Source organism: Lonchura striata, chromosome 5 (assembly GCF_046129695.1).
Source record: "Lonchura striata isolate bLonStr1 chromosome 5, bLonStr1.mat, whole genome shotgun sequence".
In the NCBI taxonomy this organism is placed as follows: domain Eukaryota; kingdom Metazoa; phylum Chordata; class Aves; order Passeriformes; family Estrildidae; genus Lonchura; species Lonchura striata.
This window is the reverse complement of record NC_134607.1, coordinates 31,028,906-31,055,870: the sequence shown is the minus strand read 5'-3', so window position 1 is coordinate 31,055,870 and position 26,965 is coordinate 31,028,906.

Here is a 26,965-nt window from a genome sequence, read left to right as displayed (position 1 = left end):
TCCTTTATGTAGGTTTTCTTTCCTTTGGAAAATATCTCTGTTGGTATTTGAACACTAACTTTAATGCTAATAATATTATCATCAGGGAAGTATACAATATAATAGGAAGACAACAGATTTTTTACCAAATTTCTAAGTAGACTGTCAGTCTTGGCATAATGTTGAACTAGCCCCTTGCATAAAATTAAGAAGTCTCAACTTACAAGTTCAGATGAGTAATAAAATTCATGAGTCTTAAGAAATTATGCACCAAACACGACTGTTCCTTCATGGTAACTGTAAATTAAGCTGCCACCTTGATCCTAACTAGTGCAATAAGATGCATCAAATTAGAGATTCTAAATACAGGCAACTGTAATTTGTGATATCATTTACATGCATAGCTGCTATTGCAGTTAAATTAATGTTTTACTTTGCATGGCCATTAGGACATGTAAAGACAGCATGATGACCACAGTAATTTCTTTCATGTTAAGTGATTGGATCCAGGGATAATTAATTTCCAGATTCAAATTTTCCATCACCCTTGTTTCTGTTTTTTTTTCTAAGCTAATTGGATACTAATGTAAAACCAGTTTTATTTATGAGTATTTGAAAAATCCAGAAGTGCCTGGCTTATGCTTTGTGCAGTATATCTGAGTGTTTCATTTTATTCCTATTGCTAATGCATTTGGTGCAGACCCTGGTTGTAAAGTCCTTGAAATACATTGCTTGCCATATTTCATAAAGGTTGTCAAAGCAGAAAGCTGCTGGTTAGTTTGGTAAGCATTCAAATGTTCTCCTGCTAAAATATCTTCCTTTTGCAAGTCATTGGGGAATGTGTGTAGATTTCTTAATTTTATTTGCTTGGTAATTTGATTGGGAAAAATAAAAAAAATGGAGAAATTTATCTGTGAGTTTATAAATAAATGTGTTTCTTTCCACTTAAAGAAAAAATAGTCCTCTTTGGCCTTTTTAGGGATAAAACCAGTACATCCTAGTTAATTGATAATTCCTTAGTCATGGAATATAGACCTGATCCTTTTAAAATAATTTAAGAACAACCATTTTTTAATAGAAATTAAATTATTTTTCTTGTCTCAAATAATTTTCATTGTGTTCTATGAAAAATATTATAATTAGAAAAACAAGAAAAAATATTTCTTGTTTTTTAAATAGTGAAACTGTTTCACTATATCAGGCAGTAAAAGTTGTCTGATGTAGGGTACCAGTCATTACCCCACAGGAGTATTCATTTATTATTTATTTTGTTTATTTAAAAAAAGATACAATGCAGTTGTCAACATATTGAGAGATACATGAAGCAGCATTGGAATACTATATAAAAAATACATAAGTAAATACATGTTCAAAGAGAAAAAGCCATGATCCTCTTCGAAATTTTAAGTTAAAATTTACTAAAACTTTTTTTAATTCTGAAAGATATTTTACCATAAAATTCTCTGTGATCAAAAGCATTGTTTCCCCTTCAACACTCCTCCCACAAAGAGTTGTGTATGCCCACAAATGTCTCTGATTAATCTATGAAAGTGCTATAACTAATTTTCCATTTCATGAACACTTCTGAGGAAAATTTTTACATGGGTCAAAGTATTATACATTTGAAATAGATAAATGTGATATCAACGATTTTCCTTCAATAGAAAACTAAAATATGAGATGTAGTCAAAGGGAACACTTTTTTGTCAGTATCATTTTCATTAGCACACTGGAATTGAGTTCAGGCAGGTCAGCCTGAATATATTCAGAAATTATTGAGGAGGTAATTATAACTATATGAATAGCAAGGTATCATGAACAGATACAAAAGAGGTAGCCACGTAAAACTTTTAAATATAGTTAACAAGTTTATAATCTACAGTGAGGAATAAATTTTCATAAATAAATTTAACTTCAGGTATTTTAGATTAATATTAGAAATGTAAGACATTTAAAATTAATTAGCTGTTTGGTTTCCTTCAAAAGTTATACTTTCCCTGTCTGCTTTTTCTTTTCTTTTCTTTTTATTTTATGTAACTTTTCAAATGGCTCTTCCATGTCTGCTTTCAAAACAGAAGTGTCACTGCTGAAACTCAAGCATATTCTCCCTGGCCATGACAATGAACAGCTCAGATGCATATAACCAGTTGTTAAACCTCTAAATCAGGAAGTGAACTGTGCTTTTTCTCCTACTCTTGTAGGTGCTAGTGTGTCCTGGAAACTTGTATATGTCCTGTACAGATATGTGCTGAAAAGGTGTTTGAAAGTAATAATTAGAGCATGGTGAACAGCTGCACAAAGAAAAAATGCATGGTTAGATCTCATTCATTATTTACAAGGCTCATAGATTTCTTGCATTTAGTGAACTGACCCCTGACCTTCATTCATTTATGCCTTTTAAAAAACATCAGTATATCAATAATAAATAAGCCAATTAATTGAATTTGTGTTAGTTCTCCACTCTCTAGGTCTAATCCAAACCTCAGGCAGCAATCACATCAAGTGGTGATTTTTTTTTGTTTGTTTATGATAGACTAAACAAAAAGTTGTTCCCATTACATCAAATTTTGTCCATTATGATTCAAGTCATTATTTAGTTCCACATTTTTATGGAACAGCTTCCCTCATCCTTTCAGATAGGTGAAAACATTTACTTTATTAATTTCAAAGCAAATTAATTGGTTTTCATTTTATTTATCTTCACTAAAAATAAGATATCATTTTCAACATTCATATGATCTAAACCCAAAACACTTTCTATATCAAACAGAGAAGATGTGATGCTTCAGCCTTTCAAAACTAATTTAGGAACAAAACTGAAATATAAAATTCACAAAAATAAATATTTCCTTACAAATTATTTGGGGTTTGAAAATTTGACACAGAGAAAAAAAGATCTACTGAAAACCTTCTGACCTTTTTAAGTCCCTTCTGCTGCATTTACTGATGTATGTAATGAATCTATATGTCTAAGAAGAGGAAGATTATTTTCTAGCTCATGTTAGCATATTGACACTAAATTAGTGGGCAGCAAATTCTTTGCTTTGTTTATTTTCCTCCAGTGTAGAAAACCATGATACTCAGAATACTTTTATTTGTGAGTTCTCAGATTATCATTTTCATGCCATAGAAGTTTAGTGATTCTTACATATCCTAAGAGTATTTTAATTTTCTTCTCCTTCTTCTTCTTTATTCTTTTAAAACCACAATATTAGTTTATCTCTTCTGGTATTCCAAAGTAAATATTCATCATTTCACATCAAGATGTCAGTCAAATACACAAAGGTCTTGAAGCTATGTTGGCCCCTTCAACCTTTCAACATTGACTCTGATTTACTTAAAAATTTAATCCTAAGTAATCGATATATTCACCAAAGCAGATAGATTCTTACAGGGGGAAAAAAAAGAGTTTTTTTCTCATGAATAAGCATTTTCTCTACAAAGATGTGCTGGTAAAATATTTCTTATGTTATACAGACACTAGGGCATAAATATCTCTTCTTTTGAAAGAGATAAAAGATGAATAGTCTTCATCTGTATAACATTTCAAAAAGATACATGTGAAAGTAAACATAAAGTGATAAAACTGTGTGCAAAAACATAAGGTAAAGCATAAAAGCATAATAATATAAAGCTTAATGTAGAGTAGGAAAAGTAATAGCAATGTAATTTGTAACTAAAAATGAAATGAATAGTAAAATAAATCTCTTTAAGAAAATATTATGAATAAAAGCACCCAAGCGAGCAATGTAATTCATATTTTGTACAAGCATTTGCACAATAAGAAAGAAACACGTGTTTTCATTTGTTTACTATTTTGTTGTTATTCTCAAATAAGACATAGATATAAAGAAGACATTTTTTTCTATGAGGGTGGTGAGGCACTGTAACAGGTTGCCCAGAGAGCTCTGGATTCTCTGGAAGTGTTCAAGGCCAGGCTGTATCAGGCTTTAAGCAACTTGGTCTAGAGAAAGATCTCCCTGCCTATGGCAGAATGGCTGGAACTGGATCACACTGAAGGTCCCTTTCAGTCCAAACCATCCCATGATTCTGTGATACATGCAGTGACTTTGAAGACATGGTTGTATGCCTTTACATCAAAATCTTCAGTCATTGTTTTTTGCTGCCATTCAAAGCAGGTTAACTCCCTCTGACATTATCCTACTGCATTATCTACCTTGTGAGCATTAGCTGTTGACAAGGAGTGCAGTTGTAGCACACAATGTCTGTGTTACCTCAAGTTAACAGGAGCTTACTTTTACTCAAATTATAAAGAAAATAAAGCACACGTTATCATAGATAGAATAAGGAAACTGTATTTTTCATCTAAGGTATATGGAAGTTGTCAAATGTTGAATATTGTGTCTTGCCACTGACTACCTAGCTCCTGAAAAATGCAGACCACATGGACTGAAATGCTTTTTGTATTTTTTATATTTACAGTGCATGGTCCCAGTCTTGTAGATGTAAAGTTAAGTGATGCCAATAACATTGTGATAAAGCATAATGGTACCATAAGCACTGCTTATTATGTTACTACATTGGAAAGAAATTAAGTTAAAGAAAAATATCATATTCAAACATTATCTGCACTCAGCAGAAAAGGGATAGAGCTGAGTGTTCAAGTGTGAACAGAAGACAGCAACATCATCCAATTTTTAAAACTAACCAAAGTCCTCAGAGCCTATGCTGAATGTCTGTGTTACTTTTCTTTGTGCTTTAAATAGTTTTCTACATATTGCAAGCTTAAAATCCGTCAACTTTGTATTTCAGTATAGATGTCAAAATCTATACACTTAAATATGCTAATGAGTACTTATGGAAAAATTAAGAGGGTCAACATATATCATCTTTAACTTAATTTCTTACAGCAGAAATTAAATTAAGCTCTCTAAAAACATCTCTGTGATTGAGAACATGAACCTTCATTTCTACATAAAGAGAAGCAATGAAGTTGTCATGGTTATTATAGTCCAATTTAAAGAGCACTACCCTTGAAATATTTTGACTTACTGAAGCTTTAATGAGATCAAATCTGTATCTAGGTCTTGATTATACTCAGAGCATTTTTCTTGGATATGCAGACATGAAAAAGAATCACACCAATTTTACTGTACTATGCTTAGAATGAAATCACACTGACTTCTGTGTGAGGCATTTTCAACACATTCATCAGTTCAGTAATTTAGAATCTGTCTAACAGTTATCTTCCAAGATGTAGTTGAGAGCAATCTATGACAATGATTGTTCTAAGAAGAATGATTTTCATTTCCTTTAGACAGATGGATGATTTTTTTTTTTTTTTTTGCAGATGCTGAACATTTCTAGATGTCAGAAGCAGGCTTGTCAAAGCATTGTTTCAGAAAACCTTTTGGATTTTTTCCCTCTTCACAGAAACAAGAACTGCTGCATGTGTCTTCAAAGTCTCTGTAAAGCTGTGAGGTGACTCAATATCCCCCACCTCCCCATAATTAGGATAAATTAGGACATTTGTGAGATTAGATAGCAAATTCTAAATACAAAGTCAGATACAAATACATAGCCATATTTATACTAAAGTTGATAATATAGACACTGTTGTAGTCAAGAAGGTAGTCTCATGGGAGGGCAGATAAACCCTGCATATTCTGATATACAAAGAACATATTCATTACTTGACCATTGTTTTCTCTGTGCAGTTTCTTGTTTTGTTGCTAGCTCATAATAAGGATTAATAATCAGGTGATTCACAAAAAATGTAAAAGTTTCTATTTACATTCCTCTTTCCTATAGCATATTAATGCTGAGAAATTTTCAGCTACCTTTTCCAAAGAGAACATCTGCTTGTATTATAATCCACAATTTAACAAGCTTGTTTGAATGACCCATCTTTGATTTTTATCTAGGATTTCCTATTTTTAAGCTTGCTGTATATAACTCTATGGACAACTATGTAATATGGGGACAATGGTTTTATAACAAGCTAATGCTAAACTTGAGCAAAGGTTATGACATATTTGTTGATTTCTCCCAGCAAGCATTGACATTTGAACTGCAAAACCCAAGCCATACAGATGCTTATATGTCAATTCAATGAAAAGTGTATCTAGCACCAGCTTTCTTCATGCTGAATATTCTTGGAAGAAATGTTCCACATAATATAGTCATGTAGAAACAAATTTTTTGCAATTTTTTTCACTAAGTATCTTGTTCACGTACTTACAGTCATAAGGTACTGTTGTTACACAAAACTGTGTCTGATGAAGTATTTAACATTTGATTTTCATTCAACTTTCTCTATTAACACATCATGTATCATCTAGCAAATCAATTATGTAGTGAGTTACGTTTAATGCTGTTATACCCCCTTCCTCACATCAGATGAGCAATGCTGTCCCTTAAACTACCTGCTCTGGTATAAATGGAGATTACGTGCTGAGATTTACTACCAACTGAGCATGACCAGATACCACTGACACATTGTCATGTGTATCTAGAAGACTGGCCTTGCAGGGTGGCATGCCTTATTAGCTTTCCTAGAGACACTGCTCTATGCAGAAGGTCATTCTTCAGCAAACAAGGATGCCAGGAACATTCACTTGTGTTTATTTAAAAATATTAATATAATTAGGGTTATTAAATATGTTATTAAATAGGAGAATTACTTAAATTTCTGGATGGTTTATTTCTGCAAAGTTAAAAAATATTCCTGATAAGTGGGACAGATTTTTTAACTGTGTCTGTGGTAAATAATTAAATGTTTAAGGAAAGTCACAATGAAAGCTTAGCAAGAATTTTAAATTAATGCATTTTAGATATTTTCAGAAAAGAGATCTTAAGCCCTTGAGGAAACTGCTGTTAGCACCTTTCTCTTTTCAACTCAGTCTGCACTAAACATGATTTGTCACAGTAAGGACTTCAACCATGAAGAGATTGCTTTTAAAAATATAAAACCTCAAATGATCTTTCTGTTTTTTTAAAAGGGAGAGTGACTTGAAGGCCAGAAAGGTTTTATACATTTGTTTTCAAGACTATTTTTTAAAATTTATAAATTTGATCTTGAGTTCTGATTCATTCATCCACAGTACACTGCTGTGTCCGATGTCCAGAAATGGATTGTTTGTTGCAAATTTTAATATCCTATGTGTCAGAGAGGTGGCATGAATTTGAGACAAAATTTTCCCTTGAAACCTACTCATAATAAAAAATAATCTATTTTTCAAATGTTTCTTGATAGTAAAAAAAAGCCTTTTATGGCTTTTAAATTTCAAACTTATTTGCAAGAAAATCACAGAATGTGCATGGCATGAAAGTGTATTATACACTTAGAGAAGAAAAGAAACAAAAGACAAAGTGCCTCTTTTAATCCTCAGGGACAGCCAGTTGATTTAATTTCTACCAAAACAATTTAAATAGTGTCTTGATGGGTAAAGTGTGTATCAGTTACACCAAGAAATTGAAATATTGATTAATAACTGAAAAGGATGGTATTATTTGGGTGGAAATGTAAACACTGCTTTCAATACTCTCATAAATTCTGACTTGCACCAAGGGCTTTGTGATATATTGACAATTTAAAAATGCAGATATTAAAAATATCTCATCAATTAATAATTTAAAATTTCATCTACTACTCAAAAGCTTTTGTCAAATATGCAACTAATCACTAAATCAGTAAAACAGATGTATGGAAAAATCTTATGATGTCTCTGTCTGTAGCTTTTTTGTTATTACTCAGAGTAATTCTTACAACAAAATCTTCCACGGGAAGTATTAAGGTAGAATGCTCATTGGAAGAGATTTTCTCTCACCATGAAGTTTTATTATTCAAATAAGTCCTATCCAGTTGTTTCCTGATCACACTTTAAACTCAGTAACACAGAAGTTACTCTGCTCCCTGCTTTGTATTCATTTCTGCAAAGTAAGACAACAAAGGTGTTGGGTGTTTAGGGGGTTTTTCTCTGTAAGAATAAGGGAGAAATTCAAAGCAATGATGCCATATCATTTTATAATTATAAAAGTAAAAAAAAAAATAAAGACAGTTTACTGTATCTAAATAGAATGAACTGATGGGTAATTCTTAAAATTTGACAGTGTGATCTCTAAGGTATTAGCTGTTACTCCTCATAAAACAATTCTATAGAATGCTTTGCACATTAACATTCATTTCTGGAAGATGAGAAATGTAATGCTGATGTTTCCTGACAGCAACACGTGAGCTGGAGGTTATTGTTGAAAGGGCCAAGGCAGCAGTCTCAAGGTGACTCTGTTTGAGGCAAAGGGCCATCTTCAAATGAGTCTTCTAACCCTAACCATTCTGCCATACATGACCAGTTTTAATCAAAGACCAGGGTATCCAGTAGTGCATCTGCCTTTTTCATTTTCCTTTCTTTTTCTACATCACGTGACAACTATTCATGAACCATCACCCACTCCCGCATCCTCATTGTTGGGCTGCTTATAGCCAGGCCCTTGTGCACAGGGCATTGCTTTTCATCACAGGAACTGATACACTCAGGGTGAAAACCCACCTTCAAGGCTTCAAGACCAAATGTATCTGCACTGGATAACAGTGGGTTGGAGCCCAGCAGGTTTTCCTTCAGAAAACCTTTATCTCCTCTCTCCCACAGCTTGCTCCCACCTGTTCAGTCACAAGAACCTATGGATGCTGCACTGGGGTTGTCTGGAGCAGCCCCTGTCTGAGTCTGTCCAGTCTAGCAAAGGTGGAGGAAGGGTGGACAGAGAGCTGAACACAAGCCAGCACAACCACCCTTTAGCAAAGCAGTCCAAGGGTGTGCTGGGCTCCATAAGGAAGGGTCTTGGAAGTAACGCTTGAAAGATTGCTTGGAACTGAATCTGCTGAGGGATGCCAACAAGGGCTTCTCTAAATGTCTAAATGGCAAAGACCAGGGAAAAGATGAGCCCATTGCTGAATAGGGCAGGAGATATGTTGCCTTGGCTTCAGTGATAAGGCAGAGGTGAAAACTCACCTGCAAGGCCATGGGAAGATACCAAAACCTCTTGCACAGCAGGCTTTCCCTCTTTGGGACATCTGCTTTTCTGCTTGGGTGGCAAACAGTAAGCAGTTCCTTGAAACATGAGTGTCACTGTGACATCACCCCAGCCTTGCTGCTTTTCAGAAGCCACAGGCTCTGTCCCCTGGCACTCTGTCCCGGACTCCTGCAGGCACACAGGTAAGGTGAACAGGCTACAAAAGTATCAGGGTTTTGCTCTTTAAGCTTTGCTTGTTAGACAGCAGCAGCTGCAGGCACTGGAGGAAAGGCAGCCTCTTCCAATCTCCTCTTCCGTCTGCCCAGTTGGGAGGGCCTCTGTGTCCCACACAGGAGCTGTCCTGGAGCTCTGAGTGCCAGGAGGGTGCTGGGCTTTCCAGCACTGAAGGCTCTCTACCTTTCCCTGCTGAGTCCTTCAGGTACCCTGTGCTAGACACAGTAATGTCTGTGAGACTTTATGAGCTCTTCAGGGGGCTGGACACAGCAGGTATTTCCCCACAGCTTGCCAGAGCCTGCCCCAAGGCTCTCAGCCATTGCTTGAGCTCTGGAGAGATGTGGAGACCAGGCTTCCCTTCCTGCTCTCACTCCCTCTACCTCCTGCCAAGGAGCAGACCTCCAAAGGGTCTGTCCAACCTCCTCCCAGGTCCCAGTGGGAGCCTTTCCAGCCTAGGGCCACATGGACTCTTCATGCCTGCCTTTAGCCGATTCACAGACAGGTGTTTTCCCCAGCACCTCAATGGTCAGTGACAGCTGCTTGCCTATGGGCAGTAAGGACAGAAAGGCAGGGATGTGGGGCTGTCCTTGGGCCAGCTCACCCACAGGGCACCTGCTGCTGCTGCTGCTGCTGCTGCTGCTGCTGCTGCTGCTGCTGCTTTGAAACCCAGAAAGTGACTCCTTCAGGAGAACCTAACCTTCCCTATCCCACAGCTTGCTTGGGCTTTTCTTGTCTTTCGCCTCTGAGCACCAGACAAAAACAGGTACCCAGGTACTTTGCATGTCTCCTTCTACAGGACCAGGCACAGGGTGCTGAGGAAGCCCTAGAGGAGAGACTCTGCTACAAGGGGCAGCATGAGCCGGCTGCCACCAGCAGGACCATCGGAAACGGCAGCAGCAGATGGCCTATGCCCCATCTGCCTGGGTGACCTTGAAAATGCCACCTGTGTGGAGGTTTGCCGGCATCGCTTTTGCTTCATCTGTATCTGGGAATGGGCCAAACTGACAGAGACCTGCCCATTGTGCAAGCAGCCCTTCAAGCGACTGCTGCGCGCTGGGACAGCGGACAACAACCACGAGGAGCGTGTGGCTGTCTGGCTGGCCTGCCCGCCGCCAAAGGAAGGCAGCCAGGATGTGGAGCAGATGCCCAGAGCGGCGCTACAGCCTGAGTCGCAGGCGTGCTGACTCCCAGCCCTCCATGGGAAAAAGGGGGCTGTGGGGACACACTGAATGCACAGGGATCCAGTAGCTGTGGGCCCCTCCAATGCCACTTCTCAGCAGCTGCTGCAGCCAGCACTGCTCATGCGGGAGCACCGCTGAGCACAAGGGAGCACCCGGCCAGCCCTGCTGCTACATCAGACAGCAGCTGCAGCAGCAGGGCGGCTGCGGCTCCTGCAACAGTCTGATCCCTTTCACTTGCTATAAACAGCCAGGCACTTTCAATTTTGGGATGTGTATCATGATTACAATCTTTTTGAACTGCTGCAACAGAGATGTTTCTCTCCTGCTTTCCCTGCTTCCCACTTCCAAGCACTTGGGCGGGGTGTCCAAATTCTTTGCTCAGCAGCTGCTCCTGCTGGTGCTTCTGCATCCAAATGCTCCTGGCCTACTCTCAGTCCATCTTTGACAACAGCAGCTGAAACTCCTCCCACCCAAGTCCCCGTGGCTGTGGCTGGCAGGCAGGAGGGGGCTTGTTATATTCTTATGGCTGAATGCTCTCTGGGAATGGGAGTTCAGAAGCAGTATTAAAGAGTCTATATTGAAGGGAAATCTGGATGGCCTATTTCCAGCAAGAAGTCAGGGGTAAATCTACATGAAGTAGCTTTGGTTACTTTCTCCACCATGGAATGTCACACAGATACAGAAATGCCCTGAACAACAAGGTTTAAGAAAGGATCAATTCACAAACTATCCAAACTTAACTTTTATCTATGACCCATTTTCAAGAAATGGAAACGTGCCAGCACTGACACAGAAACTAAACTGTAAACCACAAGAAGATGAAATGCACAATCCTCCTTGGTTTGCACCTACAAGACTTCCCAAGACATGGACAGTTGCTCAGCTCTGATGCTTACCTGGCCAACCCGTGACCAAATCTGAACCAATATGTCACTGTTGTTTTGGCTGGTCCAGAAATAGCCCAGCTCTTTCACTCTCCAAGCAAGGCATGTGCCAAAGCAGCTCTGTAGATGGGGTCCTGGGGGGACAGCAAGCAGCAAAAGACTGTAATCCATGTCTATTTGACATGGAGGTGATTGGTCAAAGGTTGGATCCAGTGACCTTGAAGGTCTTTTCCTTCATAAATGATTCTGTGATTCTGTGATTTCTACAAAATTAGCAACTGATAGAAATAAGGTGGAAAAAAAGGAAATGTTTTTTGTTTACTAATGGAAAGGTGATTTTCTAAGGAATATTGCAAATATTCCATCATTTTACTGTCTCCTAACAGCAGGTTTTGCCAGAACGTAACAGGGAAGACATCCTCTTTCCTAAAAAAGTAACATTTTATGATGCATAGATTTGAGAGCATAAGACCTTAAAATATGGAGAAATTATACTAAATATGTTTTTACTTTTGTCAACATAACGTAGTACTATAGTGTGTGGTTTTAATGGTGTTACTGACAATTCAAACCTCAGTAGTGATTTGACTTGTTATAAATGATAGAACCATGGATACAGTAGCCCAGATATTTGATGTTATTTCCAAGTTGTGTTAACACATATCTCACCCTCTTAGTTTACTGACTAACACATAGTTGGAAGTGGATTTGATCAAACATTACATCGAAAAAGTTATATCTCATTTCTCATATAAGAAATCTCCTAACAAAAAACAATTTAACCAAAATCTTTAACAAGCAAGTACTAAAGTCTTCAAAAGAAATATCAGCCCATCACTGTATTTTTACTATCAGAGCTGAGACTATATAAGCTTATTATACAGGGAGAATATTTTTTAAAAAGTTGTTTCTAACAATTAAAATTTGGGATTATAACCAGAAAAAGCCCACAAATAAATAAACTAACCCCCAAAAATTATGCTTCTCAAAACAGCATTAACATGAAAATGGATTCCATATGATTTTTTTTGTGACTATAGAAAGGAAGAGGAAAAATAATTTTAATTACAGTCAAATGCTTATACTATGCTTTGGTAAGAATGTTCAAATAACTTATTTACACAAATGATCATGAAGAGTATGAGTATTTTAGTGTACAAGTCTCAATATGCAACAGGTTGACAGTTAAAATGCTGTTATCAGTTATATGAAGGAACTCATAGACACCTTGTTTCTCACCTTTTCATTTTTATTTCATTTATAAAACAGAGCAAAATCTTTTAAAGCTCAGAGAGCTTCACAGTTGGAACACACCAGGAAAAAATCAACTTAGATTATACAATTCTGTTCATAAATTCACACAGTAGCCCAGGTTGGAAGGGTTCTAAAAATGTCATCTGCTCCAACCTTTTGTGGGAAAGGGAGACTAGAAGAACTCTTCTAGCAGCCCCATAGGGGTTGTTCCAGTGAATGATTGTTCCTCCTATAAAAAGCTTCTCCCAAAACAACCTGGACTCATTACCTTTGTCTTCTCTGCATGGGTCCTTGTGAAGAGAGACTCTTCTCTTTGTAGCTGCCCTTTGAGTCCTGGAACTCTGTGCTGATGTCCCTCATAAGCCTTCTCCACCAAGATGAGTTCTAGGTCCTTCAATGTTTCCTCAAGGGTTGGGTTCTCCAGCTCTGATTATCTTTGTGACTCTCCTTTGGACATTCTTCAGCATATCTGTGTTTTGCTTCAGTCGTGAAAACCAGAACTGAACACAATACTCCAGATGAGGCCTGACAAGATCTGGGTGGAAAGATAACTCTGCTAGTGGTGTCTCTGTGAATGCAGCCTGGGAGATGTTTTTTTGACCTGACCCATCAATTTAGCACCCAAAAAAATCCACCAAATAAAAATCAAATTGTTTTCTTTTCTTTCTCTAATGTTAGAAAACATATATAGATTTATCAATATTAGTCCAGCTACTTTTCTTGCTATGCTAACTTCTTTTATTCCTTTCATTTTTCTGAGACAAATAATAAATAAGAGTTCCATCATTATGCTAAAAGGTCTAGGCAGGTCTTCTGTATTATGATTACAATGTCAAACCTGGCTGGAACAGCTGTGACTAAAAGTAATTTTATAAAAGCCAAAATCTTTCCTGAGAGGACTATTCATTTCAATGAATTTTTCAAAGGAAGGTTTTCTGCAGTCAAGAGATTCTTGGTCACCTCTAATGAGAAAGAGTGAGGAAAAGAGATTAATTAAAAACCTCAGGTATTATTTTGAAAAAAAAAAAACAAACCAAAAAACAATTTTTGACAGAATTCCAGTGTCAAAAGAATAATTATGGCCATTCCAATGTGGAATAGAAACAAAGTTTGAGGTTTTAAAAGTCCTTTTTCTGCCAGGCTCTCTGCCACATGTGATGACACTGAGAACCCTTTTTTCCAGAATACCAATTCATGGTTCAGTGAAACCAGTGTTTTATTTTTATGCCATGGGTTGTCTTGAGTTACAAAGAACTATCAATACTTTTATACTTGTCAACAAAAACTACAAAATAACTGACAGTGAGTACAGAAAATAAATTATGAATTTCATATTAAAGTTTATTTATATACTGTCAGTTAACAAGGAAAACAGCATAATAATCCACAGCCATTACTTCATTCTGGGGTTCACTTCAAGCTCTAATGCAAAAAGGAAGGAAAAAAAAACAAAAAAAAAACAAAAAAAAAAAAAAAAAAAAAAAAAAAAAAAAAAAAAAAACCCCACCAAACCAAACCAAAACAAACCCCGAAAAAAACAAACAAAAAAAACCCCACAAAAAACCCAAAACAAAAAGCTTCACAGGCTAAGATTCATGTCTGTTGTTACTGAGCAAAGTGATATGATTTAACAATTCTGAGAAAATATTCAGAAGAATATTGTCACTTTAATATTATAGCAAATACTTTTGATGTACAGGTTCTCATGGAGACTTACAGGTGTAGGGGATTTGATGGGCTACAACTGCAACTAAGCAAACTGATGGAATTGAACAAGGTCCTTGCAAAAGCATTCCATAATTTTTGAAAGAACAAGTCTGTGCTGACTGAAGAAAGGCAAATGTTTCATCGACCTTGATAAAGGGGGCAAACCCAACAATCTGGGAAATCAGAGATGAGTCTGCTTTATTCGGTCCAGCACTAAATTGCCCCTGATCAACCTGATTGTCTTCTATGACAAGCAGATTGAAAATGTGATTGAAGAGAGAGAAGGGGATGTCTTTTACCTCATGTGACTGAAAGGAAAGCAATGGGGTATCATTTACCCCAACTTTGTTACTCTTTCAATACTGGCTCCTATAATATTGTTGTATCCATGTTAGGAAGGCCCAATCAAGGTTTAGAGTGATGGATCAGATGTCTACACAGCCCTTTTGTTTGGATGACTGGACTCAGAGGGCAGTGATTAATGAGTTGTCCTCTACACAGAGACCAACTGTAGTAGCAAGTGGTGTAATGCAGCAATCTACCCTGTGGGACCAGTCTTGTGTAAACTTCATAGCCGATGAGGCGACAGAGTGCAGTCTTATCAAGCTTGCAAATGACTCCACACTGGGGTAACTAGGCCATATGTTTGAGGGTAGGGCAAAGGGACCTGGAAGAATGGGCCACAAGGATTCTCACAAAGTAAAAGGACAAATTAAAAATGCTACATCTGGGCATGAAGAGCTCCTTGAGGTGACACAAGCAGAAGACTGAAGACTGGTGAGCAGCTCTGGCAGACAGCAAGCGGTGCATGAGCAAGCAGAGCTCTAGCACCAAGGAGAGCCAGCAGTCCCCTAAACTCTATTTATAGGAGTTGAGACAACACATAGAGGGACTGATAGTAAGCTTTGGTCAGTCCAATGCAGATAATACACTGTTAAACAGGAAGAAGCTCAAAAGGAGAGCAAGATCTAAATGTCTTTCATCTATAAAGGGCCAAAGTGTAATCTGCACAACATGGCTGGTTAGTCAGCATGAAGGATAATTCTACATGCTGTGCTTGACTAACTCTTATTATCCTATATTCAGTGCTTTATAATGAGAGTGTAAAGCCCCCAGACTGATAAGGATAAAATTTTTCCATAAAAATTAAATTACTGGAAAAGCTAACTTTGTCTTGGAAACGGCACTAATGGGATTAATGATAGAAAAGCAGTGAGAAATTCTTTGTGCTTTATTTCTAGCAGGAAACTGGGACTTCATTGATTATTGTGGCACCACTGCACACACTCCCTAACACTAGTACATCATGGAAGCTTTTTAGAGCTCTCCTCCAGCATGGGGTCCACAGCAGGATCTACAGGGAGTCAGGTGGTAGCACATGTAATCCTGCAGGGAAGGAGGGAGGGAAGGAAGGGAATGAAGGGAAGGAAGAGAAGGGAGGGAAGGGAGGGAGGGAGAGAGGGAGAGAGGGAGAGAGGGAGAGAGGGAGAGAGGGAGAGAGGGAGAGAGGGAGAGAGGGAGAGAGGAAGGGCAACTTAAGACCCGTCCATTCAACTGAAATTCTTTTGATAAAAGTATGGGGAATAAGGAGGAGGACTAGTCCTAAGCAAAATGCATACTTCCAATGTAGCTTAACTTTTTGGAAGACAATAAGAAATTAAAGAAAACAAAAACAATCTGAAAACATATTATAATGTAATTATGCTAATGCATAACTTCAAAGACCTGTTTGTAAGTATATGTGAAATGGTTATAAAGTATGCAAAAATAAATGGGAAGTTAGCTGCTTCTCTCTCTTTTCTCAGAATATACTTGTTTCATTATCAACTTTTTTTCCCTCCACAGCACATTTTATAGCCAAAGTGTCATTGCGTTAAGAATTTTAGCCTCATCTGCATAATGCTAATAGCGCAAAGGCAGGTTTGCTTAACTATCCATACAGCCATTCAGGAATGGGATTGCTGCAGCTCTGGAAGAAATGGATCCACTTGTTTAAAAAAAAAAAAATAAATAAAGTAGTTGATACTAGACTGTCAGCCAGAAACTGATTTTGCTGCTAATGCAAACACTTTTATTATCTCAACTAAGCAGACATGTGTCATTAATTCAAAAGAAAACATTCCAACAATCCTGTACCTCATGATGCTTTTATTGTGCAGTGGGATGGGGGTATTACTGAAATAACAGGACTTCAGTTAACAGGATACAAAAAAATTAGGACCTATTATGGCATTTTATTTTTTCCTTCTTAAAGAGACAATGAAAATCTTCACTGGCCCCCAAACAAAGTTTCAAACACTTAACACTTAAGATGAAGCCAGAAGTACAGCATGCCTGCAATATCTTTATTTCTGTTGGTGGGAATTCAAGGCACAGAGAGAGGCAAAGATCTTCCTAATGTTATTATAAAGAGATCTTTTCATCCAAAGGAAATGGTTAAAACAATCCTAACTGCACTTATTGACATAAGCTCTGCATCTTGGATGTTAAGGAAAATTTTAATCATTTGCAGTTGTATAGATTGGATTCTCCTTACACATAAAAAGAAATAAACAAAATAGTCCTTTAAAAAAATTATGAAACAGTGCTGCATACAATAAAATACATTAAAAAATTCTGGATATTTTATGACTTTATGGCAATAACATAATCCATTTTCTAAAGGACAAGAGAAACTTAACCATATTAGGCAGCTTCTTACCTATAAAAAGAATATATATTTTTTAAATAAGCTACATAGTTTTTAGCAAGTTTTTATCAACTTGATGTTTGCAAACAAAAATGGGATTGATGTGGCCAAGTTAGTATGAAACTGTATAAAACATAGAAATATATATACCATCAAGAAAATTATAATCATCCTGCAAAGGATGTCTTTTAGGTTTTCTTCATTGTCTCCAGCTGGTATTTCCAGTTTTCACAAAAACAAAGCCTTACCACTGGTTCTCAGGAGAAGTAGTCTACAGAAAAGAAAATATTTTTAGCTGTATATGTATATTATGAAAGCATATAGGATGGTCTTCAGGTGCATAAAAAGAAATTTATCCTACTATTGGTCACAAAGGAGGCCTCTTGCTTTATTAAAGGCATTTAATAATTCTGGAAAAAAAATTTAAAGTTTGCTGAAATATGTAACTTTTAAATAGTGTTTAATGTTATAAATTATCAGTAAATTACAGGTCATGGGTCTAAGCAAGGAAATATATGCAAGGGCTGATATCAAATTAACAGGCAAGCAATAACTGCACTTTGTGGTGGGAGTTCAGAAATATGATATAGGAGATTTGGAAAGAAAAATTACAAAAGCCAATTGTCTCCCAAGAATTTTACAAAATAAGGAAAAATAAAATCTCTTAATAAATATTGTTTTATAGGGGAGAGTGAGTTCTTGATCAAAAAAAGCAGCTTCAATCAAAAATTATAAGAGAATAGAAGGAAAATATATTCTAATAGCACCATGTGGCCCAAACCTGTCAGAATTAAAGGTATTTGCAGTGGTTAGTTATTGAACAATGTTCAGTTGTTTATGCAAGAAAAATATGACCAAATGCATTTCAAGCAGATATTCTCGGGGAACTAGGTGTGCAAAGTGTCAGTTTGGAATGTCTTTTCCTATTAAGTATGTCAAAATCAGTTAATTATATTTGATAGCATTGTTTTTCAACTTGCCTGTCATTGAATCTATATTTTTTAAATCACTGTCTTTCAAAAGTTAAATTTTCATCTCTTGAGGCAGATTTTGTTTACTTAATTCCTGTTAGTCAGCACAAATATTTAATAAAAAATTATATAAGGTCTCTTGTAAACTGAATACAAATAAAATGTACAGAGAACAAAAATAGAAATGTCCAAGTTCCTACAATGAAATAAAGAGGAAAAGATTGTCCTGATTTTATGTCTGTTTTCTATCTTGAAAATATAAAAATGTCCTGTTAGCCTACTAACTTTGGACATACATGAGACAACTAGGAACAGAAATAAGATGCAGCTTGGCTATCTAAATACCTCTTTTCACAGCGCAAAACAGAACAATGCATCAGTGTTGAGATTTTAATGGGGAAAAAGAATGCTTGAAACTGATGCCCAAAATGTCTGGTTTATACGTGGGAAGCTGAAAGGTGATATTGGCAAAAAAGTAATCTGTAGAAAATATCAAGCTCCAGCACGGTGTGGGTGGATGGAGGCAGAGATCTCTGAAGTTTGCTCTTGGGGAAAGAGGTTTATTGGGCGTGCAGAAGGTCCTGCCTCGTGCTCCCAGGCACAGCAGGTGGCCAGCCTGAGAGGGTGGGGAAGGGGAGAGACAAAAGGATGCTCTAGGAGAGGGGAAGTTCCAAGAGGAGGGAGGAGGTTCCAAGAGAGCGTGTGCCACTCGAAGCCCCCTTTTCAAAGAGTTCAAGGTGGGTTGGAACAAGGCTCAGGCCAATGGGGTTACAGCACTTGATGTTTTAGGGAGGGTACAGGTGCAGGGTGAACCATACATCTTTTGGGGGGTGAGATGGAACAGTCCACTTGACCCCATCTGTAGGCAGGGGGTTGTCCAGCCAGCTGGGAGAACTGTTCTCATCCTGGCTGTATTATTTATGGATAATCATATTTATCTATCTTCCGCAACAGTAAATCCTGTCATGTTGAGACTATGATTGGTTGCTCAAAATCATACAGGACTCACTTTTCTGTTTCACAAATACGATCTTCACCCTCTCTGACATTTAGGAAACCTTCTTGACAATACCATGAGTTTAGAAAATCTAATTAATTTTGATTTTTTGTACATATAGTAGATGTGTTCCTCTATACTTTTGAGAGATGATGTAGTAATTTCAAAGAGCAATAAAAAGACATAAAGACATAAATAAAACAATAAAATGAAATAAAATAAGTTCAAATAAAATAAAATAAACAAAAAAGGTAGGGTTTTGTTTCTTTGTTTTCATTAAGTAAGGCCCATCTCCTGAGGCTGTTATTTCAGTATATTGTACTGAAGAGTTTAATAGCTATATATTTGCATTGCTTTGATTCTTAAAACTGAGACTGGCAGTAATATTCTTTAAATACATCTATTTGTAGCTGAAAGCCAAATAACTGTGCAGTTCAAAGAGTTATAAAATATACTTTCATTTCTGTTTAGATCACAGATCAGATATTTGCTGAGTGATTTCTGTTTGGTTAGGAAATGAGACACCAAGCAGTAAGAGCTGAGGTCGAATCAGCATGTTTACAAAAATGCCAGAGATTTTGTTTCTCAGGAGCTGGATATGGACAAAGAGCATCAGGGAAGACTCAGGAATAAACAGTTATTATAAGTTTGCCTTCTGACAACAAGCAAGTCTTCTTTCCTGAAGGTGTTTTCTTAGCTCCAGCCATATTTCCATACATAGCCCAACCCACTTCCATTTCATTTTCAGATAGTAAACCTACCTAGGTTTGCATGAATTTGCTGTGTTTGCATTCACCCATTCAAACTGTGCAAGATTAAGTCATAATACCTTATGTTTTAAAAAACAGAAAAGCAATTACAATATGCAGATTAAAAGAATTGTTTTGATGCAATTACAAAATTTGATTTATAGGTAGCCTACAGTAACAGATAGTAATAGTAGTAATAGTGTCCTGGAACGACAATGAAGCAGAAAACTCTTTTTCCCATTGCCTATTTTACTGTAAGTGCGCATGGTTCCTATAGACTGGCTGAAGTATTCTGAGCTTCTACACTTCTTGATCACAATTACTTTATGTACCCATTCCCTTAATGACACTTGGAAAACAGTGCAATTCTGTCTACTTCTGCTAGAAATGAAGATAACAGGCTGCTTCTGAGTGAGAACTTTCTTGTTGATTATGGAATTGTTGCCTTTGAGACTTTCTGACACAGTTATTGGCACAAGAAATGAAGTTAAAACTGGGCAAGAAAAAGAAATGTCGCACTGATGGTGGCACATCACTTCTTTAATATGTGGCTCATTGACCAAGAAAAGGATTCCTAGATGATATTTTTTTTTCTACTCTGATTTTAACTTTCTACTCTAACTCATTTTTTTCTTGACCTGATTCTCAGTCATTAGAGTTAGCTGTGAGGATCTCGTAAATAGTTCTGCAATGCCAAATAACACTTACAGTATGTTGCTTGTAGATGTCCAGAAACACCAGATGGTTGATTCTGATCATTCCATTTGGGTATTATATCATACCTGAACTGTATTAGTATAGAGATGCCTTAAGTTCTTTTTTCCTCACTACTGTTTTATTGAGTAAACAGGTGTTTCACTTCTGATAACCCCAGATAGAAGTCCAAGAAATTCAAATAAATCACGTTACGAATGGTAGTCTTCTGGCTCTAACTGCAAAATACCTGAACTTTAACCCAGTCAATTTTCTTCATCCCACTTAAATTTAAAGATTTAAAAGCATCCTGTTACCTTGCAACATTATTTATGTCTTGACAAGCAGAATCCCCAGATATTAACACAGTCCTTTCCTTTTTCATAACTATGCTAAATAAAATTTCCATAATCAAGACAATTAACAAACTAAGAAATTATTAGAAATATTCACTTCAAAAAAGGAAAATCTAGAATCCAACACTAAAATCAATATACTTAAATCCTGAAGATACTCAGCATTTTCCACCTGAAATAATCCCCTATAATTCCACTACATAAAGAACACTTCTTACCTACAAGTTTTGGGATTTATAATGTAGAAACAAGTTTCAAGACAAGTGGATTAGAAGGATAAACCCATCCTAAAGTCCCACTGATTTTCAAATTACTATCCTAGAACAAAGTTCTTCATAGTCAAGAACTATCTTGACTCAGATGTATTATCAATGCACAAAGAGATTGCATTTATGTCTCTAGCAATAATGGTCAGTGACTAATTACAGGGGAAGATGGAGTAGGGGTAAAAGATCACATGTTTTATGCTACTTAATAATGAATATTTCTAACTGTTTTATTTGCCTGGCCATTATTATTTCATACATCAACATTGCAAACTCCTCACATTATGTTTTTCTCTCTCCCTTTGTCTTTCCCTTTTTAACCCCTGCACCAATGAGTCTAAGACACAATTATGGTTATTAACAATTTTTTTCTTTAATGTATTGAATTGATCTTTTGTCAAGTTGGCTAAAAAGCAACAATACAGAGAAAAAAGATAACTCTTTAAAATATGCTCATTTAAAAACAAATATCTCTTATGGATATTTTCATTTTAAAATGAGGGCTACTTTAATAGTTTTCCAAGTTTTTTCCCAGGAATTGAAAGTATGTGCTAAAGATATTTTTTCATAGATTTTGAGAAATAAATTATACTCTCTTCAGGTTAATTAATTTCTGTCAAGCTATTACTCACATAGGTTTATGATTTTCATTTTTACAAAAACTTATAGCAAAGCACCAAAATCACCAAATCACTTTGGATGACAACAGGTAGGTCCTCTCCAAGTCTGGATACCAAAGTGCACAGTGATCAATAGCAAGAAAAGCATGTCTTAACTCTTTTATTTAAATTCCAGTTTCTAAACATCAGTTGGTGCACATGCATCTGGCCAGCATAGACGCAAATTTTACTTGAAGGAGAGAAGTTAGTATGATTCAGAAAATTGAGAATTTTTGTTCTCAGCTGTGCAAGACTACAAACCATATTTCCTTCCAAAAGTGTGCTTCACAAAGATTATATTTGGTAATGATAGATAGTCCATATGATAAACTTACTGACTTTTCCTTTGGGGACAATGCAATGAATAGACTTTCAGCTCTCCACAACTTGCCATGCTTAATGCCATTAAGTGTATTACATTTAACTCATTCATAACCTGTATTGTATGAAAGTTTTAAGCTGTATTTGGCTCTCCTATTAAGATATCCATGCCAAGAAGGTTATTTCTAAAAGCTCCTTAAGTAAAATTTTGGTCTTGACTGGTCAACAACAATTCAAGTCAAGATTTCACCTGCATGAAAAAAAAGAGGATAAACTGATAGTAACATTGTTCCAAAGGGATGAAAAAAGGTCAGTTGTGTTTTTTTTTTTCTTTCTGTTGATAATACTTTTGATTGGTTTTACTTTCTGAAAGATACCATCTCAAAATCTCTACACTTATGTGAATGTTTTCTGAGAATCATCACTTTCTGACGGGAAAAGAATTGTCTCCGACCTGCTTTTTGGGTAATTTTTGCCCCAGTCATGTCTTTCATCCTTGCAGTGGTTTTCACTCTCTCATGCCATCTCTTATCTATCTTGTCTCTGTTCAGCCTGAGTATTCCCTATTGGGCAGGCTCATGTTTTGAATCTCTTGGATGATGGATATTTTCAGATCATCACTAGTGAAAAACCTTCACTTAGATCAGTCATGCACCTCTGGGTACACATCTGTGTTGTCAGACTCTGACTGCTGTTTTTTTTCTCAACATCTGACCATAATACAACTTTTTACCTCATATTATAGCTATAGTGTGCAGTGACTCAGAGCAGAGGGATTTCCCCTTCTGCAGCTATTATTTTTCACTGCTCTTGATGCTTAGTGACAGCTTAACCATACCCAATTCTTTTTTTCGCAGAATACTTAGAGCCAATATAAAAAAGGACTGTCTGAAATGCAGTTTTTGAAGAAAAATATTCATTTATGCACAGGTCTGTTGTTAATTAAATACACAAATTTATACTGCTCTAAGTTTTCTGAAGAGTAAAAAAATAAACAAGAATAAAAAGCCCACAGAGTTTGGGTTGCACTATCAGGGAAATTTCCCAATGTCCTTGTTTAGGGTAGGTAACTCTGACATTTACTTAGTTACCAAGTTATCAAGGCCATGACAGTTTTCTCCTGTTCTCACAGTGTTTGCTGAAAATATTTTACCTTTTCATACAACAGAGTAATGTTCTTTCTGATAGCATTCAGATGCAGTATTGTGCTGATTTATTGAAACATCTCTTGAATTTAAATGCTTACTTATGTCATTAAGGAAATGAGTTTATGATAAACTAAGGTGCTTGTGACATGGATCATTGTGCTAATGATCAATATCTCAGTCTTGTAGAAATTGCGGCTCCTGAAGAAGGCATTTATAGATGCCAATTACAAGCTATTAAGTTGTCATTTCAAGCTAGTTTATTGCAAATTCATTAATATTATCTGTTTCAGACATTATAGTATAAAAGGAGAAATAAAATAATTTTAAAAAGTCATATACTGAATCATGAGTGAAGTAACATATGTGCAACACAGTTTTAAACAAAACAACTGAAAAATTCACCTACATATTTTTACTGATGGGTAAAAACCATAGAAGTCATGAGGTGTATGCAACATAGTAAAGGAGAATACACAAGATAGGCTGTGTTTGTGGAGATAAAAATATCAGCTTTTAAATTCAGGATTTCTTTCCCTTTCATAGGTCTAATTAGCATGCTTTGGTTCTTTGGAGAAAGGTCATGTTCTGACAAAACCCAGTTGTCAGATTAGGTAATGGAAGCCTCTGTGACAGCAGAGTTTAGCATATGTGACAATTTTAACAATGTCTAATACAGAGTGATTTCAAAGAGAATGTGGTAGATGAATGTATTTTATAAACTTGAGAAATACTTTTATAAGGTCATCCTGTGATGCTATTTTCCTTCTGTTACAACAGATATAAAATAACTCAGTTCAAATACAGTCACATAGAACTATCTACATTACTAACAATGAGCATATTGTTCCAAAGTTTAATTTCTTTTATCTTCTGAATTTTACAATATGACCATAAGCAGAAGACAAAGACTGTTTTCCAGTTTGGACAGAATTAATACTTATTGTTTCAAGCAATGAAAATTTATATTTTAAGTCAGAATTTTTCTCTATTCAATCATAGCAGGGAATAGAGCAAAGTAGGTGGTCACAGAATTTTAAAAAATGGTAATCCTTTTAAATGGCAACTTTTTTTTATTTTAGACTAACTTTCAAATTTAAAATCCATCCATCCATCATCCATCCAACAGAAATATTAATTATTATTTTTATTTCATATTTTTATTTTACTCTTTATTCAGGCAAGACACTCATCCACCTGTTGGCTGAGGTAACAATACTCTCCAAAAAAGTTATTTATTGACTTGCAATACTAAGATTAAAGACCCCAGGAATATTTTAACTTTTAATATCTGTAAGAGATAGACATGACATATTAAAAAAAATGCCCAAACACACTCAGTGCAGGCTGAGACATAATGCTTTGATTTTGGAGAACAGAGGTTGCCAGTAAAAAATAGTTGACTAATCAGGGTGGTACCATACTGCACTTTTGTCTCCAAGCTAGTTTCCAGGTTGATTTTACAATTTTGTTGAATGTGTTTATGGCTTGCTACACATTATCCCTGTTAGACCAATATTCTCATCTACATAGGCTAAATACTGGCATGTCTTGACATCAGTGCCTCTCAAAATTCCTTTGTACGGTCTTCTTTTATTTCTTGAATGTCTACTATCTATCTATTTCAGAAATCTTCAAACTCACTTTCTCACAAGGCTAATTTTCCCTGAAGTTTTGTCTGTAATTTCCTAAAAGCTAAGTTGTATTTTTGTGACTGGTTTTATTGATTGCATTTTTAAACCTCTTAGGATACTTGAATATCTAAAGTGCTATCTAAAAAAATTATTGTATAGCTGTATAGCACTGAAAAATTAAAATTAGGTACTACAGCAGTTGGTTTTTGTTTGGTGGTTTTTTTGGTGTTTTTTTTAGTTCTTTCCCCATTTTCTGCTGTTTTTTTTTTTTTTTTGGGGGGGGGGTGTTGGCTTGGTTATTTTGGTTTTGTTTGAGTTTTTATTGTTGTTGTTGTTTTTTGTTTTTTGGGTTTTTTGTTTTGGTTTTGTTTTGTTTGTTTGGGTTTTTTGAGGTTTTTTTTTGTTTTGTTGTTCCTCAAATTGGTATTAATTCCTCAAATTCCTATTTCTGGCTAAACAGCAAATACCTGCTTCAAAATTGTTGTGACAGATAAGTATAGAAACATGCACAAGACTATGGATTACAGAACAAGTACAAATTCCCATTGCCATAGGGTGGGCTGAAAAAACAAATCTATCAGAGATTGAAATGGACTTTGCACCAGAGACTTTGGAAATCTTTCATTCTCATTGCTTTCTCTTTTATTTTCTCCTAATTCTATGATTTTTCCTTATTCTTCCATTGGGAGTTTTACTGTGCAGAATAGCAATAAAAAAGTATTTAATGAAATTTCAGAAATCTTCAGAAGTGATACATCAGCAACATGGCTTACTCTACTAAAAATGCTGACCCCAAAATAAAGAGAATGAAAACTAAAATTAAAAACCACAGCTATTCAACTTTAGTCCTATTAAAGATACCATTGTTCTTCCTATCTGCAATACAAGTAGTATAATTTAATTAAGTAATTCAAGTGTAGGACTGTATTAGTGATAAATTTAAAGAACTATTTACAAAGATACATTCCCATATCTAAATGCTTTTTTCTCATATCCTTGCTTTATAAAAGACGAAAAGGTTTAAGAAAGATTTTGCCCAATAATAACAGGCTTGATCCTTGTAGTTTAAACTTACTCTTTTATTGTGTTGGCTGCCTAAATTTAGGAAATAATTCTGAGACCTAATTTTTTCTGTTGATTAGTAAAGAATTATGAAAATATCTTAATGATATTTGCTAAATGTAATGCAAAACAATATAACCAGTTATAATTAATAAATAAAGAATAAATTAGTTCTCTTAAAGATGTCATAAAACAAACTGTAGTGGTAGCTTGCTATATCAAGAACATTAAGTAGATAAAACTAAAATATGTAAAGATTAGGAGGTAAATTCTGTTTTAAGAAATTACAAGAACATACAAAGGTTTGAAGACATTTACATGGGTACTGTATACACTTAAGTGTGTTTTGAACGTATCCTAGATCTAGCAACGGGCTCTACTTACGAAAAATAACAAAACAAAACAAAACAAAAAGCCAAAAAAGGTTGTCACAGAATCATAGAATGGTTTGGGTTCAAGGGGACCTTCAAAGACCAATTCTTCTGCCATGGGCAGGACCTTCTCTAGATCAAATTGCTCAAAGCCCTGCTCAACCCTGAACACTTCCAGTCACAGAGCATCTGCCATTTCTCTGTGCAACCTGTTCCAGTGTCTTGCCACCCTCTCCATAAAAAATGTTTTCCTTGTGTCCAATCTAAACCAATTCTTTTTCGGTTTAAAACCATTTCCCCTTGTCCTGCCCTTATGGGCCTTGGTAAAAAGTCCTATGCTTTTAATATTAGCCTTCTTTCAGTACTGAAAGGCCATAATAAGATCTTCTTGGAATCCCTTCTTGTCCAGGCTGAGCAGCTCCAGCTATCTCACCCTTACTTAAAAGGAGCAGTGTTCCATCCATCTGAATCATTCCCTTTCACTCTGACTCTCTAATCATCCATTCCCTTTTGTACATGTATATATTTTTAAAGCACTGTGCTTGTAATAGAGCATCTTTTGAAGAGGGTTCCTCACTGGCACAAACTGCCACCATGCTTTTCCAGTAAGGAGGTTCTGAACTAGAAAAAAATATTTTGGTAGCAATCATCTGTTCTGGATTGCCTTTGGTTTACTATTAGTTCTTTTGTAGCGATCAAATCTGGAAAAAACGTGGAGACATACTGTGTGAACAAGATAAATAGATTAATTTTTCTTGCATTTATTGATTTATAAGATAGTTGTGGTTTATAGATAGTTACTAGCAACTGAGGAAAGAAAGTAGATATTCTTTATTTTTGTAA